Source organism: Trichosurus vulpecula, chromosome 1, assembly GCF_011100635.1.
Source record: "Trichosurus vulpecula isolate mTriVul1 chromosome 1, mTriVul1.pri, whole genome shotgun sequence".
Lineage (NCBI taxonomy): Eukaryota > Metazoa > Chordata > Mammalia > Diprotodontia > Phalangeridae > Trichosurus > Trichosurus vulpecula.
Genome location: NC_050573.1, coordinates 145,484,828 through 145,502,968, shown reverse-complemented (window position 1 = coordinate 145,502,968; position 18,141 = coordinate 145,484,828). Strand labels below are relative to the sequence as shown.

The 18,141-nt window shown below is 36.5% G+C and overlaps 1 protein-coding gene across 1 annotated transcript in view; it reads right to left on the bottom strand.

The window, feature by feature from the left end:
• Positions 1-18,141, bottom strand: part of YWHAZ (tyrosine 3-monooxygenase/tryptophan 5-monooxygenase activation protein zeta) — a 39,477-nt gene that overhangs the window by 16,912 nt on the left and 4,424 nt on the right.

Below are 18,141 nucleotides of genomic sequence, written 5' to 3'. Positions count from 1 at the left end.
ACTATTAAATGAGATGACATTTTTAAAAATTGAGATCCCCCCCCCATAGTAATCTCTGCAAAACATTTTAAACTACCCCCACGCCTCCCCCCAGGACTGAATTAATTTGAAATTACAAAACTGCGAGCTGGAAAAAAAAATGAGAAAACCATTTGTCTTTTCCTGTCTAAAAATAACTAGGATAAGAATTAGCTACAAATTTCTATAATAACATGGGATAAGAAAATCAAAAGCTCAAAATAAGTTCAATAAGGCATAAAAGAACACTGCCTGGTTGTGGTTAGCAAGTTAAGCCACTCTAAGAGCCACCAAGTCCTATAAAAAGCACATTATAAGCAATGAAAATAAAATAAGGCAAAGGGACAGAAGGGAAATAGGACACAATAGCAAATGGGAGGTTATAGTATAAAAGGCAGATAGGACAAAAATCAACAAGACAAGGTGAAAACAGACAAGTTATCTTGGAGGCAAACTGAAGTTATAAGACTTGAAAGTAGAAGAAGAAAATATAACTGATAGAGAAGATTTTAAAAATGCAATCTCCTGTATCCCTGAATTACAGATACGAGGCAATGACAGAGGGGGAAGGTTCTTAACCTGAGGCCTGTGAACTTGGTGGTTTAAAAATGATTTGTTTTTTTTTTTTTGATAAATGCATTTCAAAATATATGGGATTTCCTTTGTAATGTGATGTCTTTTATTTCATACATTTAAAAACACTAGAAGTCCCATAGTCTTCACAAGATTGCCAAAGGGACCTGTGATTCAAAAAAAGTTAAAACAATGTCTGCAAAAGAGAAAACAATTAAGTCAGGAGGCATTTGGGTTCTTCTGGTCCTGGTTCTGCCATGTAGGCAATTAAAAAAAACAAAACTATTTTCTTTCCTCACTTGAAATATGAAAAAGTTAAGAGATGATTGTCCTTTCTAGGTTTAAAATTGTAATCTAATAAATATACTTAAGTTGTATAAATTGTAATAACATGTAATATACAGTACTGGAAGTCTCCTGCCTTTGCAAATGTATTTTAGAATGGTTTCCAGAAAACAGACCAATCACAATTCAATTAGCCACAAGTATTTAAATTTACTAATTTCTAAAATCTTATGCTGACCATGCTAAGAAAAATGCTTTTTAAGTCACATGATCTCAATTAAAACTTTTAAGCAGCATTTAAAAAATACATAATACATAAATTTTCCTCCTTATAATTTTTAGAGCAAATATACAGAATTAACATGTAGATCTGGAAAATGTTTTTCTAACTTCCCCGTGGGTGACACACAGACAGACACACACAGTCCCTCTACTGAACTAAAGCACCATGCTATCCCTGCCCTCCTCCCTTTCAAGAATCACCTACTGCCTACTGGACAGCTCCAACAGGGCTCTCAAATTCAGTGTCTAAAATCCTCTCTCTTAGTTTCTCTTGATGGTACCACCATCATCTTTCAAGTCTGCAATGAGTTCACTCTTGAAATCTTCCCTCTTCCTTTCCCCTCACAACTGGTGTTGCAATTTAGCTTGCATTTCTTTTCTCTCCATTCACATGCCACCACCAACAGCTCAGAGACGACTTCTATCACTCCTTGCCTGCAAACCGTTAAAGTAACCCCCTAATTGGCTTTACCTGCCTCCACTCCTCCCACCCCAATACACCTGCCAAATTTGTATTCCTGAAGAAAAGGGTCTGACCCTAGTACTACTCGGCTCAAGATCATCCAAGGATAAAATAAAATTCTCTTGTTTGTTAAGTCCCACAAAATTCTACCATCTTTCCTGGCTTAATTGCAAATAATCCTACTTTACACTTTTAGGTTCTAATTATTTAAAGTTTTTAAGATGAGTAGCCAATTACAAAATTTTTGGATGACTACCTGTCACCCATAATATGTAACAGTTTACAAGTTGTTTTGAGCTTCAATTTTATACCAGAAGCCAATTAAAGAGTCTAATTTCCAAGTGAAAATTATGACTCATTAATCTTGTCTCCTACACTTAAAATGAGAAATGGCCTCACCATTTCAAAGTAAGATCAAATAAATGCAAGCAGAACACGACCGATTTCAGAAAATCAGTTTATTGCCTCTAGAGATTACATTACATTAAAAAAATTGAAGCCACCAACTGGTTTATAGCCAATAGACATTGGCAATTAATAGTTACTGCCTTGAGAGTCTTGGTAATTAATGTCAAAATGCTCAATTTTAATGGTTAATTTTTTTCCTAACCCTTCCCTAGAAGCCCTATTCTTAATGCTTCATACTGGAATGTAGATTACCCGGCTAACAGGACACAACAGGTGTTCCATCAAGTTGGCCCTCTATATATATATATTTTTTTAAGGTGTCCTGCCAAAGACCAGTCCAGAGCTCTTCAGAGATGATTGGGGGGGGGGGGGGGAGAGGAGCAGAGGGAGCAGGATCTGTATAGTATGTAGGGAGTAACCTTCACAGATCACTTAAGTATTCCCTTTTGACAGACTCAAACAGGAGGACAAAGTCATGACATTCACTAATGGTGCTTCTTTAGTGAAAAATTAGCCAATCATCTTTTATGAAAGTTAAAAGGTGATCCAGTAGAGAGGACTAGGCATGAGCCTCTATTTTCCAAAGATCATTCTTAAAAATGAGGGAACCTTCTCAAAACACACGTAATTAAAAAATTAAAGCATTTTAAAATATAAATCATGGCCATGTTTTTCCATGTGTGTAATGTAAAAGGTGGAAAATTTTCAAGGGGGAATTATTGATAAGTTAGTTTTTTCTTTGCTTAGTAAGGAATATGGCAACTTAAAATGTTTGCTCATCTAACATTAGACTGAAATTCAAAATAATCCAAACTTTTAACACCACCATGAGTTATAATTAACCACAAACAGTGGAGATAAACCCAGCATGATCTCTTCAAACCTAACTTCTCTTCAAATCTAGACTACATCTCTCCCAAAGGTCAACTAAAAACCAAAAGGATAAAGGGTACATTATTATTAGGGAAGGACAAAAATATGCTGGTGAAGATATAAGAGTGGGCAGTATTTATCTTCTTTACTCCTCTTTTCCATTAACTCAGATTAAGTGATAAAATGGGAGTGTTCCTTCCATTCCTTGGTCCATCTACAGAACACCTCAGGCCTAAAAAGTGCAGTATGGTCAGAGAAGAAAACAGAAGTGTGACAAAGAATCCAATATACAAGAATGATCATCAGTGTATAAAATCCCAAGACGCAGCAACTTTGCTTTTGTGCCATTTGTCTCAAGGCTAGTTTGTTTTCTAAAAAAGGTATTATTCTACATGTCTTGTTTTTACCTTATACAAAACCAGACTTTAAAGCCAAAATTCCTACCTTTTTAAAAATAAGGTTAAATTAGACAAGACCATTATGCACATCCTCATATCTTTATTGTTAAAGCAAAAAATGTCATATTAAAAAAATTTAGGGGCAACACATTTAGATCAGTCTTACTAAAAAGAGAAATAAGCACTGTAATTCATAATTCCAAGTTAACTGTCCTTCTTAGTCCTAGCACAATACTCCTGACGTTGCTGTACTACCACTTGAAATTTATATACTCCTCTTATATTCTTATCTGATTTTTATAATAATTTGGTGAAGTATCAAGTTATCTCCCACCCCATTTTACAAATGATCAAACTAGCTCAGGTTAAGTATCTTGGCCAAGGTTGCGGATTTCTAAGTATGGACTTGTTTACAATTTCTGATTTCAAATCTAACATTTTTTTCAATTATATCATAGCTCCTTCAATAATAAAGAGCTAACACTCTGATAGTGTTTGGTAAGACAGGACAGGTAATCACCAAACATTTACTACTACATAAATTACACAAGCAAAGCAGTAACAGACGTATTAACTGGACTAGTGTGCCATTCTCCTTTGTAGCTGCCTCTACTCTTTCAATGAATTTAGAGGTGGCAACATAAAACAAGTAGTTTCCTTCTTCCTGGCTATCATCTAAGAAAAGGTGCTTATGTCATAAATGCTTCTAGGTCAAAGAATGGAATTCTAGGCTATAGAAAAGCACTTAAATCTACTGAGTTTTATGAGGACTAAATTAAAAAAAGGGGTTGAGACTACATTCTTCATGAAGCTGGATAATAAAAACTACTCAACAAACATTTATTAAGTTCCTAGTGTGTATCAGGTATTGTGATAAATGTTAGGGACACAAAGAAAAACAACAAAACAGAACAGTCCCTGCTATCAAGGAGCTCACATACAGAGAGCCTACAAATTCATGAGAGCTGATAGTACAAAGGGGTAAGAGAGGCCCAGGACAGAGCGTTGGGGGTGACTGAATGAAGATCCAGCAAAGGAGACATAGAAGAAAACAGGTGAAAGGAGTGAGCAGTGTCATGAAAGTCTAATAAGCAGAGCAAACAAAGAAGAGGGTGATCTAATGGTAAATCAGAGGCTGCAGAGAGATTAAGAATGATGAAGACTGAGAAAAGGACATCAGATTTCACAACTGGGAGAGCTCTTGGGGGAAGAAAAAGATCACTGACAACTTTGGAGAGCAGTTGTAGTTGACTGATGAGGTCAGATCAGAAGCTAGACTGTAGATACTTACAGGAAAGGCAGAAGAGAGGTAAAGATGGTGCTCTCAAGCAAGTCACAAGAAGGAGCACAAAGAGTTAATGGGCTAAAAGGAATTGAGAGGTTTTTTTTTTTGAAGCTAAGTAAGATATGAGTGTTTGTAGATAGCAGAGAAACAGTAGACAGGGGGTGACTAAGGATTAGTGAGAGTACGGATGATGGAGGGGGGAATCTACTAGAGAAGATGGGATGGAATGAGATTACTTGTATGTACAAGGAATGTAGAGGGGTTTGTCTTGGCAACGAAGACCAAACAAGGATTAAGAACAGTAGCAGAGGGTTTTTGAGTGATGTGAAATGAAGGAGAGGAGAAGCCTTTGAGCCTTCTTTTTCCCCCCAGTGAAATGAGACAAATGCCTCAGCTAGGGAAGAAATGATGTTTGAGGATATAAGAAAATGTTTGGAGAAAAGCTACTGTGGTGAGTGAAATAGTGAATTAATTAGGAAGGTATAAAATGATTGCTTTAGTGAGGACCCAATTAGAATTGTGTAACAAGCTTACAATGGATTCAATCATCAAAGTTTTACAATTTTCTCCAGCTTCATTTGGCAGCGCATGAGCAGGAATGAAGGCAAGGATATTCCAAAGCTTGGCAGGGCAAGATTAAGAGACAGAATAAGGAGGCAAAGGATTCACGACAAGAGGACAGTATAAAGTTGAACTGGTTCATCAAGGGGTCAAAATGGGAAAGGGAGGACAACATAACCAGCACAGGAGTTATAGCCTGGTAAAGAACTCAGGAGGCAAGGGATTGAAGGTCACAGTGAAGATAAAGCTCAAGGGGGAAGGGGATGTTGCAAAGAGGTGCAATGACAGTAGATTGTGATCAAATAAAAGAATCTCAGCAATCATCAATGTGGAAATGGAACACCTGTGTTGTATAACATTAGTCTATGTAACAAATGCTAATTCCAAGAATCTTTCTTAGTCTCCCAGAACTTTTGAGTTAAATAGTCTTAAGTCCATTCCTCCATATGAAAAATGGGATTTGTCTGCTTACTTTCTGTCACAATAACTGCTACTCCTAATGTTTCCCAATACAAATCTTTAATCTACAGATATGTGCTTTTAATTTCCTCACATTCGTATTATCTAATGTTGACCCCATAACAGGAACTTAGGTTACTGGTAAAGAATACCCCTATTAACCTAAGTTACTAACACCTCAGAGTTAGCATATACCAGTGCTTAGGTCTAGCATAAAGTCAAATTTGTTTTCCTAAGACTAAGAGGTTTTAATATCTAACATGGTAAATATCAGAAGATATAGCCCACATAAACTCTTAGGAAGGGGTCTTCAATAAATTTAATTATGTACAGGGGTCCTAGGACCAAAACGTTTGAGAACTGCTGACAGACTCTTCTCTCCTCCTCCCTAAAGCCAAACAATTGCTCACTTTACTTATAAGAAGAAATTAAAGAACTTACTCTGTATTTTAACTGTAGAGAACTCCACCTGAAGTTTTAGATTATTTTATTCTTTTGGCAGCATCTTCTCATGTTATCATTTTCTCTTGTGAAAAGTCTAATTTTTTTCAGTAGTGGTGTAACGACTAATCAGAAGTTATTTCTACCAGATAATGATTTAAATGACATGGGGAAGCCAAAAACCTCTATCTTGAAGTAGGTTTTTTCAAATAGCGATTCAAGCCTTTTAAGTTTTTCTGGTCTCCTGAAATGTTTATAAGAAGCAGTTTCAAAACATTTACTTACTATGTAGGAAAACCTGAATGAGACATGGGAAATCATATTTTGGCAATGCAAATTGTGATAGCAAAGGGTAAGTAATAGCACCTAGGCAAAATAAAAAAAAAAGGGGGGGGGGGAAGAGTGCTTGTATTTCTTGGGGTTATTCCCAGAATCAATAAAGCAACTTTGAAGCAGTAACATTAAGAATCTCAGTTAATCAGTACTGAACATGAATCTGCTAACTACTGGTCATCCAGTTATAACCAAGAGGACCAAAAGCAAAGGGGTACAGCCACTTCCTCCTGAGGCAATCCATTCTACTTTTGTATCACGAGTCACTGTTTTCTCTTCAAGTTAATGCAACAAACATTTATTGAGTGCTTATGCTAGGTTCCGAGCACTGTCCTGGGCATGGGTTTTTTTTTTTTTTACATTCTACTGGATTCCCAATGTCAATCCTGAAATTTACCTCTTTTCAATTTCTCCTAGTTCTGTACCTTTTAGGACCAATACATGAGATTCACTTGATGTTTTGATGCACTGGTTAATTTTGTTGAAATGCTTCCCTCCCCACACTCATTTATTGCATGCTTATGTCTATTTTACAAGCATTAAATTTTTTCAAATAGCAATTCAAGATTTTTAAGCTTTTTTGGTCTCCTGAAATGTTTATAAGCAGCTTCAAAGCATTTACTATATATGTTATAAGCATTAAAGAGGATGGAGAGAAGACATTTGAAAATGATGTTAAGAACTAAAGATATAAAAATTTTAATGGCACTGTTTCCTTAATTTTGATCTGCTGACACCACCACCACACAATCAGTCACCAAGGCTCAATACCTGGGAATCACAGAATCAGATTTTTAGCTGGAAGGGAGTTTCCAGGTAGATGCACTAGAGAGAGTTGCACTAGATGACCTCAGTTTGCAGATTAGGGAATTAAGACCTTGGGAAGTTAAGCGACTTGCCCCTAGTTACAAAGTTACAAGTACACTAAGTGATAAGTACTCTAATGTTAAATATAGCACTTTTCCACTGTTTTTCCCTTTCCCTGAGCCTACTCTACTCCCCTCCAACCCAAACAGGTGCCAAGTTTGGCTGATTTTACCTCCATATCACCTCTTTAATCTACTTCTTGAATTTCTTCTATTCAGAGCAGGTTGCTTACCATCTTTCACCTGGACAACTGCAATAATCGTCTAATTGATCTTCCTTGCTTCCACTCTCTTCCCCTTTCAAAGGACCTCATTCTAACCTGCCAAGATAATTTTCTTAAAGCTCAAGGATGACCCTGGATGGTCTCAAGTCTTCCTTCAGTGAATCCCTGCTGCCACTAGGATAAAATAAGAACTGAACGTTAAGCTCTTCAATCTCTAAGTCCAAACCTTTCTTTCTTATCTTATTTCATAGCACTCTCCTCTGCCTTTGGCTGGTCCAGCCAAAATTAATTAGCTGCTCTACTTCAGCATTTTATTGACTAATATTTTCCTAAAGGGGGCTTCTTTTGTGATCTAGAGGAGGGCAGGAATGCTGACATGCAAGCTTAAGTACTTTTCTCTCACCTCTAGGATTCGGGAAGCCCACATGACCTCTATGAACTGGTCACCAAGACTGAATAATTTCTAATTCTTGGTAACAAGATCAATGGTTGTCCGGAAGCTATTGTCCAGTAAATTGTATCCAGCCCATACTGAAGAAAAGGTATTGAAAAAGCCAACTAAGATCAGATGAAAGACACGTTAATTCCTGGCCTGGAGAGAGGAGGATTTTGTAGGGTAAGTGCACAGAGGAGAAGGAAGGGCATATAACATGACTGTTGTCTCCAGTTCTACAACACTGCCATTTGGTGTAGTTCCACTGACGGCAAGTACAGGTGACCTAAATATAGACTACATTGTTTTACAGACACATATTCCTGATTTCTACTTAAATGGACATGGATATGGTTAGTGACACATCGTTACAAGGAAAGACTAACTTGGGCTATGAATGTAGTCTTTAGGAAATCTCCCGGGGGTGGAGAACCTGTGTCTAATTTTAAGGAGAATGGCATTAACTGGGCTTGTACATCCACAACAGCAATTTAATATCATACTACAAAACTGAAGTCATGTATTTCTATTTTAATGTTGCTTGTACAAATCTTGTTTAATCTGTATTTTATCTTTTCTTAACTCTGCTGCAGCTCTTGTATTACCCAACCCCCAGCAGAATCTCCTTGGACACAGATTTTTTTTCCTTTTGTTTATCTGCAGGGCCTACCTAGTACATGGAAAGTATTTAATAAATGAAGCTTCAAAATACAATTCTAGGACAGAGCAGAGGCCAAGACTAGGAACAGCATTCTTTTCCATCAGATTCTTTAAAATCTGAATTATGTCCTTCATATTTGACTGGATTTACAGTGGTCTGCAGCGTACTTTTAGTTTTTAGGACTATGTAAGAAATCTGGTAAATTATTTCCGGGATTGAGCAATGCTGAAAAACATACTACTACTATACATGTTAAAAGATGACAAGCTTAGACGACACGGACTACATTACAGCCAGTATCAGAACTGTTGTTGGCATCACTTTTACCACTCTTCATCTGGGTGGGCATGTTTAAGCTCAAAGCCTGCACAAAAAAATCTACCTCTGTCATAAAAGGCATTATTTTTCTAGTGGACTGGGTAGATAAGTGACTCAGAATCAAAAGAACTTGATTCACTTCTGACAGATTAAATGTGTCTGATGTTTGATTTAAGTTCATCATGTTAAGATGTTTATCTACTTTTGGGGAAATAGTTTTATAAATTAGGACTACACATAACTACTTGTCTTTAAGATACAATTAATAATTAGCTTATAACTTACATGATGCCTTACAATTTTTAATAGTCTTATGCAACATCATAAAAACCTCATTTTTGGCAAAAAATAAATACAACAATAAAATCCCCATAACTCCCCCCAAATCTCTAAATTCAAGTACACCTACAACATGAAAGCCTTTCCTGGTTTCACATCCAAGTTGTTTCTTTGCATTTATTGGTATTTGTAGCGTATTCCCCCCACCTTAAGGGGTTCTTAATTTTTTTTGTCACAGACCCCTTTGTCAGTCTGACTGGAACCTATGGACCCTTTTATCAGTGTTGTTAAATGTAATAAAATATAAAGAAAACCAATTATATTCAAACAAAGATGTAATTTTTTTCCCATCAAAGTTCACAGGCATGTACTTAAATTTGTTTGGTGAGTAAAACTATAGTTAAGTCATTCCTGTGGCTATCCTTTCCTAGAAAACCAAATTCTCAGAACAGAAAGGAATATTAAAAGTCTTTGCGTATAGAATGCCCTCATTTTACAGAGAAGTAAACTGAAGTCTTAAAGGTCACAGAGCAAGCCAGTAGCCATAGCTGAGGCTAGGAATCCTAAGTCTCCTAAAATTCTAGTTCCAAACATATTATGTAAGGTATATCCCCCAAACCCCCAAAATTAAAAAAAACAGCCACAAAACAAAAACAAACCACAAACCTAATCCCTGCCCCCCATAAGTAGCAAATTGAGATGAAAAATTTTGAAAGGAAGAGTAAATACTTGGAACTTATGCTGAATTTCAAGCCCAAGACACACTAAGTTCAATTTATATCCAAACACTAAATTAAGTTTCATGAACCCATAAATGCAACAATCTCAGTACCCCCCCACCCACCCATAACTTGGCAGTAACGGATCTTTAAATGTAGTGATCTATTTACTAGTCTCAAATAACCAAGTTCCATAAACTTAATTCTACCAATAATGGGAATTTTAAGACTCACTTCTATTATTTACGAATCCCTCTGAGGAGCAAGTATAGAGTTTGGGCAGTGCAGTGACAAGTACTAAGATGATTCTTCTGAAAATTGTGGGCTGAAAATCTTGAAAAATCACCTAGTCCAAAGGCCCCATGGGCCTGTTCCAATTTCTGAAGATGAGCTAAACAAAGTACCTTTCTCAAAGTTTCTTACTGCATTTACAATCTTTTTGTTATATATACATCCCAAGTTTTCTAGATCCTGATAAATTAAATCTACCCACGTGTTATAATTAAAGCTGATTTTGACTGGATATGAGGGTGCTTGGGCACAAAACAGTCCAAGTTAACTGTGAAGAATGGTAATACTACTGTAAGCAGAAAGTCAAGTGGGGAAAAGGGACAAGACTAAAAGAAAATGAGTTCTATTCTAAATGAAAATGAGGTGGCAGCTATTAATTAAAAAACTAGACTTTATATTTATCTAGTGATGGAGCTATCTTTTGCTCAACATCTATAAGAGTATCTTCTAGTGAATGGTGAATTCTTAAAATATTTGACTGAGTGAAATTGCAAAAGCCTGCGTCAAGGTTTATAACATAAGATTTAATTATTTGGATTTACTACTATTATAATGAGGTCTTTGCAATACTTTCAAGGGATTAAAGTCTCCTTTGGATGATGACCAAGACAACTCTCTTATACTAAATTCTGGACCGTGGTGTGGTATACATATTAACCACCTCTATAAGAAAAAATTCTTTGCTGCATTTAATAAGACGTACTCTGGAAGGCTGAGAGTGGGGACTGACTTAAGGTCTTTTACTGGCAAGGCATTATTTCTCACCTAAGTGGTTCATAATGTTCAATCTTCTATTTACTATTGGTTAGTTTTAAGAGTGCCTTTTGGCAGTGACTCCCAAAATTTAATATAACAAATCTATGAGTAGTGAAAAAAACTTTTCATAGTTGAAACTTTTAAAAACCCCATGACAAGGAGCAACAGTTTAAAATTGTCAAGAGATCTGATTCTCTTTAAGAGGCAAGTCTCCGAGAAGTTGGAGGAAAAAGTTAGCTCTCAAAGCCAGTAACTTAATCACAGTTGTTTTCTCGATGTTTAATATATATACACCATACCTACAGATCAAGTCCCTGAGGGCAAATAACCTTAAAAACAAACAAAAACCCAAACACAATTTCATTACAAGCAATCCAAGACACAAATATTAGTCCTTTAAGACTACTGGGAGTAGGGGGAAAGGTTTCAGAGTCAGGATTTAAGAGACAGTATGGCAGGGAGGAGAGACTATCCCTTGAAATTGAGGAATTAACTCCCAGGCCATTCTACTTAGGAATATGGATTGTATTTTCTTAAGCAGTAGCTAGGTGGTACAGCTAAATTTGGGCCTAGAGACAGAAAGACCCCAGTTCAAATTTAACCCTGGGTAACTCACTTAATCTGTTTCCTCAACTGCAAAATGGGGCTGGATGATAAAAGCACTCACCTCCCAGGGCTGTCATGAGGATCAAATGAAATGGCACATAGCAGATGCTTAATAAATACTTATCTGGGGAAAAAAAAAATTAGGTTGCTAGGGGGGCCCAGAACAGCCAACTTTACCTATTATATAGACATACAAATTTATCTTAAAGTTGGATTGGATCTTGTACATATGGTTAGCTTAGGAAAAGTCATTCAGAACAGCATTTTGGGCACAAAAAGAATTATCTTAAATTTCTAAACATCCGATTTAACTAGAAACTTTTGCCATATTGTAAATCTATCAGGGTCTGAGGATAAAATGTTTCCAACAACTGGAGCAATGTACCACTTATTTAGGTTTTTAAATGAATGAAATGTGTAAAATCACAAAGGAAACCACTTACAGTTATTTTTTAAAAAGTTCATAGACACCAGGTTAAGAACCCTTGATTAAGAGGAAATATCTTTGCCAATGCCACATTGAATTAAAAGAAGGAATTGGACTAGAGGAATAGCCTCTAGAGACGTCCCTTCCAGTATGTATTTACATATGTGCGTGTGTATAAATCCTACAATTTATTTTTAGATTTTTTCTTGAGGAATGGGCAAACTCAGAATAATTCTATCAAAAAGAAGCCACAACAATGTGGGGTGTTAAATTATTCTCTTACCATGGGCTATTATGTTAATTCTACTCTGGACACTTAATCTTAATAAAATGCAACTGAACCAAACTAACAACAATACTTAACTGATAGGTTAAGTCAAAGAAAGAATAAAAGACAGATTTTGAATGTCAACAGAAGAAATGCTTCCTCCCAGAACCAAATTCAACATTTAAATGCCTACTTAACGTTCAATACAAAGGAAAAATCTCTATTATTAGAAAACAAGAATAGACCAAATCCTTCAAATTAGAACATAGGATCATATATATGTCTGAGAGCTATAAGGGACTCCAAGGTCATCTGGTCAATCCCTTCACTGTCAGAAGGGGAATCCTGGAAGCCCAGATGTGAACTGACTTGCCCAAGGCAACATAAATAGGAAAGGTAGCAGGACTAAAATTCAAATGCAGAGCCTGAAACTCTTTCCATCCTACCACATTAATAGCAATTTTAGACTTGGGGGAAAAGTACAATAGGCACAAGACAAGGTCCTTACCCTCCAATAACTTCTGAACTAAGTGAATAGATAAAAACCCTAAGAATCCTATACAAGACAAAAAAGTGTTGCAATATAAATATCGAATACAAAACAAAGATTAATGTGGCTTTGAAGCGTCAGAAGGCATCTAAGCTAGGGAAAAGGACAGGGCAAAAGCACTGAAACGTGAATTTAAGGATGGCACTAGAATTAAGGGGGACTGAAGGTTTCTAGGGATTTCAGTTGGGGTAGGAAGGCAGGGAGTTAAGTACAGAGTGGAGGGGAACAGCTAGAGAAAAAGCCCTGAGCTGAAAGATCGAGTATATTGTTTGTAGAATAATCAGAATAGTGTTAGTGGATCAAGGACCCATCAGGGAATAAAGTGTAAGAAGATTAGAAAAAAGTAGGAAAGGGGAAGCAAGGTTACCAAGGGCTTTGAACACCAAACAGAGCTTTTTGGTTTTTATCCTAGAGGCAATAGGGAACCACTAGTTTATTAGAGGGCAGCTAGGTGGCACAGTAGACAGAGTGCTTGGCCTGGAATCAGGAAGACCTGAGTTCAAATCAGGCCTCAGACACGTACTAGCTGTGTGACCCTGGGTAAGTCACTTAACATTGCTTGCCTCAGTTTCTTATCTGTAAAATGAGCTGGAGAAGGAAAAAGCAAACCATTCCAGCCTCTTTGCCAAGAAAACTCCAAATGGGGTCACAGAAGAATACAACATGACTGAACAACAACTAAGTTTATTTTGGGGGGGAGTAGGGGTGGGGGATGGAGACATGGTCTAACCTATGCTTTAGGGTAATCATTTCAGGGGCTGAATGGAGATTGGAAATCTCTTAAGGCAGGTGGAACTACCAGCAGGATACTTCAATAGTCCAGGACTGAGGTGATGTCCAGGAATAGTAAGGAATTCCAAAAGGTAAGTGGATTAGATAGTTTCTAATCTAACACCTTCACTTTACAGATGTCACTTTAAGGTTTACAAAACACATAATGAAGTAGGTGATATTTTTCTGATGGAGATGTTGAGATATAAGAGAGCTTAAGTGACTTGCCAGGGTGGTACTATGTGACACCACGTGTCAGGTCTGTGACTCAAATTAAGATCTTCAACTTAAACCGCAACTTTCTTTCTCTTACACCTTATTTGCCCAAGCTAATGTTCCTGCTATTACACCATCATGTCTTATTACACTCTGGAGGCAATAAAACACCCCCATGAGCTACAGCAGTAGTTTAATAGGATGATATAAGTGTTTTGTCATAGATGAATGTATGATATTTGGGGTAGAGTAGAAAGAGGGATAATAATCTAAGTTCCATGACCATTCATGGCGCCCGAAGATGAGGAAGCACCTATCCCTTGGAATGGAGGGGGAAAAAATATGGCTGAGCGGTGTGAAATGTTTGTTTACACTGTTAATTGATAAGGATCATAGATTTAGACCTGAGAGAGATCTTAGAGGTCTTATAGTCCTTTCATTTTTCAGGTGAGCAAAGTCCATCTTGGAAGTCAGTAAGACCTAATCAAATCTTGTCTCTGACACATGCTAGCAAGTGTGACCAGGTCTAAGCAGACCAGTGGGAGCTCCTCTCACTACACATACTCATTCCTCTCCCCCCAAAGAGAAAAAAAAAAGACTACCTAGTCATTGTGTCTCAGAAAAGAAACCAAAAAATGGCAAGGGTTAACAATTCATCCTCAAAACATAGAAGCCTGTCTTTTGGATAGCAGACAGTAACACCCACAATCAAAACCCAGATACAGAAGTTAGTTAATTCAAGCCATCAAGAATCTAAGTACCAGGCACTTTGGGGATATTTAAAAAAAAAAAAAAAGGCAAAAACAGTCTCTGGTCTCAAGAAGCCCACAGTCCAATGAGAAAGAAAACATGAGAACTATGCAGAGAATTAAAGAGATATACAGGACAAATTAGGAATAATCACAGAGGGTGTCTGGAAAAGGTTTCTTGTAGCCTGCTAGGAAAGTCTAGATTTCTGCAATTTATCTTAGGGATGAATAGGTGATACGACAAGAGTACATATAAGGTTTTTGGCTTCAAGAACCTTTTTCCTAAATTAAAGCAAGCAAACAATTTCAAATGCTTAAAAAAAAACAAACCCAACAATCCCCCAAAGCATCATAAGAACATAACATTTAGAGCTGGAAGAGTTCTGAGGGGTCCACCTAGTCCAGGGGTAGGGAGCCTATGGCCTTCTAGGTCCTCAAATGTGGTCCTTTAACTGAATTCAAACTTCACAGAACAAATCCTCTTAATAAAAGGATTTGTTCTGTAAATCTTGGACTCAGTCAAAAGGCAAAATCCAGGGACCCAGAAGGCCACAGGCTCCCCACCACTGATTTAGTCCCATCACTTAGTTTTATAGATGAAAAAATCTGAGTTCCAGGGAAGTTATGGCTTACTTGATGCCAGGTTTTAAGTGGAAGAGAGTTAGGAATTGAATATAGATCCACTGACTCCAGATCCTGCACTTTCCACTACACCAAATTATCTCCCCTTTTAAAAAACTATCAGCTTTCATATATGTAGGCATTCAATTCAACAACAAACTTACTTAGTGCCTACTATATGCAAGGGTCATTCAAAAAACACACTATGACCCCCAGCTTCTTCAATAGGCATTTTCAACAACAACAACAATAATTTCTTACTCTTTTCTAACCTAAATCTCTTTGTTAGAAAGGTATGTATGGATCGCTTCCTTTACTAGACAAAATAAATGGGTCCCTGGAATACTTTTCCCCAGTAACTTTGTGTTTCAAAGTCAATAATTCTTGTCCTTTAAACCTTTTTTGTTTTTAAATCTTACTCATCAGCCATCTTTTTGGCTGTCATTAAATGATCCCCAAGTTCTCAATATTTTTATGTAGTAGTGGGGCCTAAATAAATAGGACAGAATACTAGTATGGATTTGACCACCACTATTAAAACAGAGCATAGGTCAAATCTTTGATAAGGTAGTGACAATACTGCCAATCTGTACCACATACTGAGTTGCTCTTTTTTATTTCTTATTCCCTCATCACATTCCCTGACTGATCCCTCAGATATGCCAGAACAAGATGACTTCTGCAAAATTGCTTACTCCTAGTGGTAGCAGGTATTCTAGGGCTTTAGAGGGTGTCAATTCCTACAACAGGAGGGTTCTCATACTTCATAATCACTATACATGGTTAACCTTCTATTATTGTACTACTGGAGATAGGCAATGTGCATAATTACATCATATAATTCAAGAAATTTACATTTGGCATAAAGTACACAAAACTGAGGTCTGTCTACTATTTCTTCTGTCCTCCCTTCATGATGGCATACAATTGCTGCCCAGCTAGTGCACAATTATTAAACAGTATTCAGCAGATCTGAATTTAGGCAGCTGATAAAGATTTCATGTTAGTACATATCAAATTAACCAGCCACCATTGTCAACCTAAGGAAGTTGACACAAGTATTTTTTCCCTATGCTTCCTTCAAGTGGCAAGAGGAACCAAGCAATACAGAAGCAAACAGATATGTGAATGTAAACTCAAGCTGAGTTCATGGGTACTTAGACCAACTAAGCTTTACCTAATGCTTATAGAAGTCAACTTTCACTATTAAATACAACAAAGCATACATAAGCTGTGGTAGTGATAACATTGCCAATCTGCACCACAAGCTGAGACCATCCCCTTTGTCTCATAAATAGGTGCCATACTGGATTGATTTCAGAAATTAAACCTAAGGAAAGGGTTGTTCAAGCAAGGAGAAGTGGTAAAAGGGGAAAGAATAAGTTTTTTTTAAAAGGTCTGGATACTTATGGGATTAAAAAATAACCAAATCTGCGCATTTTATTATATATTTACTGAGAGAGTCTAATATGCACTCAAGGAAGAGGTCTAAGCACTTTGGGGGTAAAGTGTGTGTGTAAAAAGATGGATAAAATAAATGTCTAAATGAAAATTCATAATCAAGAAGGTTGATAAAGATATTATTAATGTTAGGAAGAGGAACATTTAGGAATGGAATCTTCACAAGTCTCCACTGCTATCTTGAGCCAGGCCCAAGATTTTTTTACCAAGTGGCAAATTTGTTTAAAGGAATGAAGAGTCCTCAAGTACATACTAGACTTATTCCCAGGATATTCAAAGAAAAGCAATAAAGACCCCAGAGCTTCTTGCTCTCAACATCTTGCAGGAAATTCAAGAGTCAACGGTTGACACATGCTTCTCTACCTGCCTACTGACAAAAAGGAGTAAGAATGCTAGGACTCTTCTGCTTATGTTATACTGCTCTTTACGACCATAAATTCTTAAGAGTGTAAGGATCATATCAACTTAATTTGCATTGTGATTCCCACAGCTAAATTATTCAATACATGATGAAGACATATGCTCTTGATGTCTCTTCACTCAGTTGATTGTCAAAAGAATTTCAAGGGGTATTGATCTCAAATCAAACACTTCTCTAAATACAAATGACAAGCAAAAAAAAATCAACTTTATAATGGATAGTTAACTGCAGTCTTTCATGTATGGTAATACTGGAGATCAGTGGCAACCTCAAGTCTGGTGAGTTGAGCCCCTCTCTTATGTAACATATAATTGCATATGAGGAAAGATCAATAGTATACTTTTGTATTCTGTTTGATAAGCCTTTTATTAGCTATAGTATACATGGGCAATATGGTAGTGATGACTTTTTTTGGGCAAGTTTCTATTACCCTGACATAATCTCAAAATCAAAGACAAATAAATATGTAGGATAAATGAGAATTGAAGTTACATTTTAAATACTGAAATTCAATTAAGAACTCATAGTTTTTGATAAATTAAGGGGCCTTTAAGATAAATGTACTTTGGATAGCAGGACAATAGAGAAAAACCAGATGAGCACTTAACAGCACCTTTTGTACATACTGTATCATCCTGAGATACAAATATATCTATAAATACCTACCTGGAAAGGTAGATTATCTTTTTAGCACAGTAGGGTTATGTGTTAACATTCCTTTTATTCAAATTTTAACCTCATGCTGACTTGTTTAATGGAAGTTTGCAGCAAAAACAAACAAAAAGAACTTACCGAGCAACTTCAATAATCAAAGAGAATTATCGAATCTTACACTGAATGAAAACATTCAAATCAGATACCCGAGAAAATGAAGCTAATTCTTAATTTATATATGTGCATTAATAATAGCTGATAATTAAAACTGAAACCACAGTGAGAATGATAGACTCATTTTCAAGCTTTTAAATTTACACCTTAATAATCCAAGGAGACAACACTGAGTCCTTTTTCTTCTATTTTAGGGAACGACTCTTCATATGAAGTAATCTTTAAAAAGTTACAACTCCAAGTGTACCTCTGTATTTTCAATTCATTAATGTAGAAATATTAATTGTCCTTTAAATG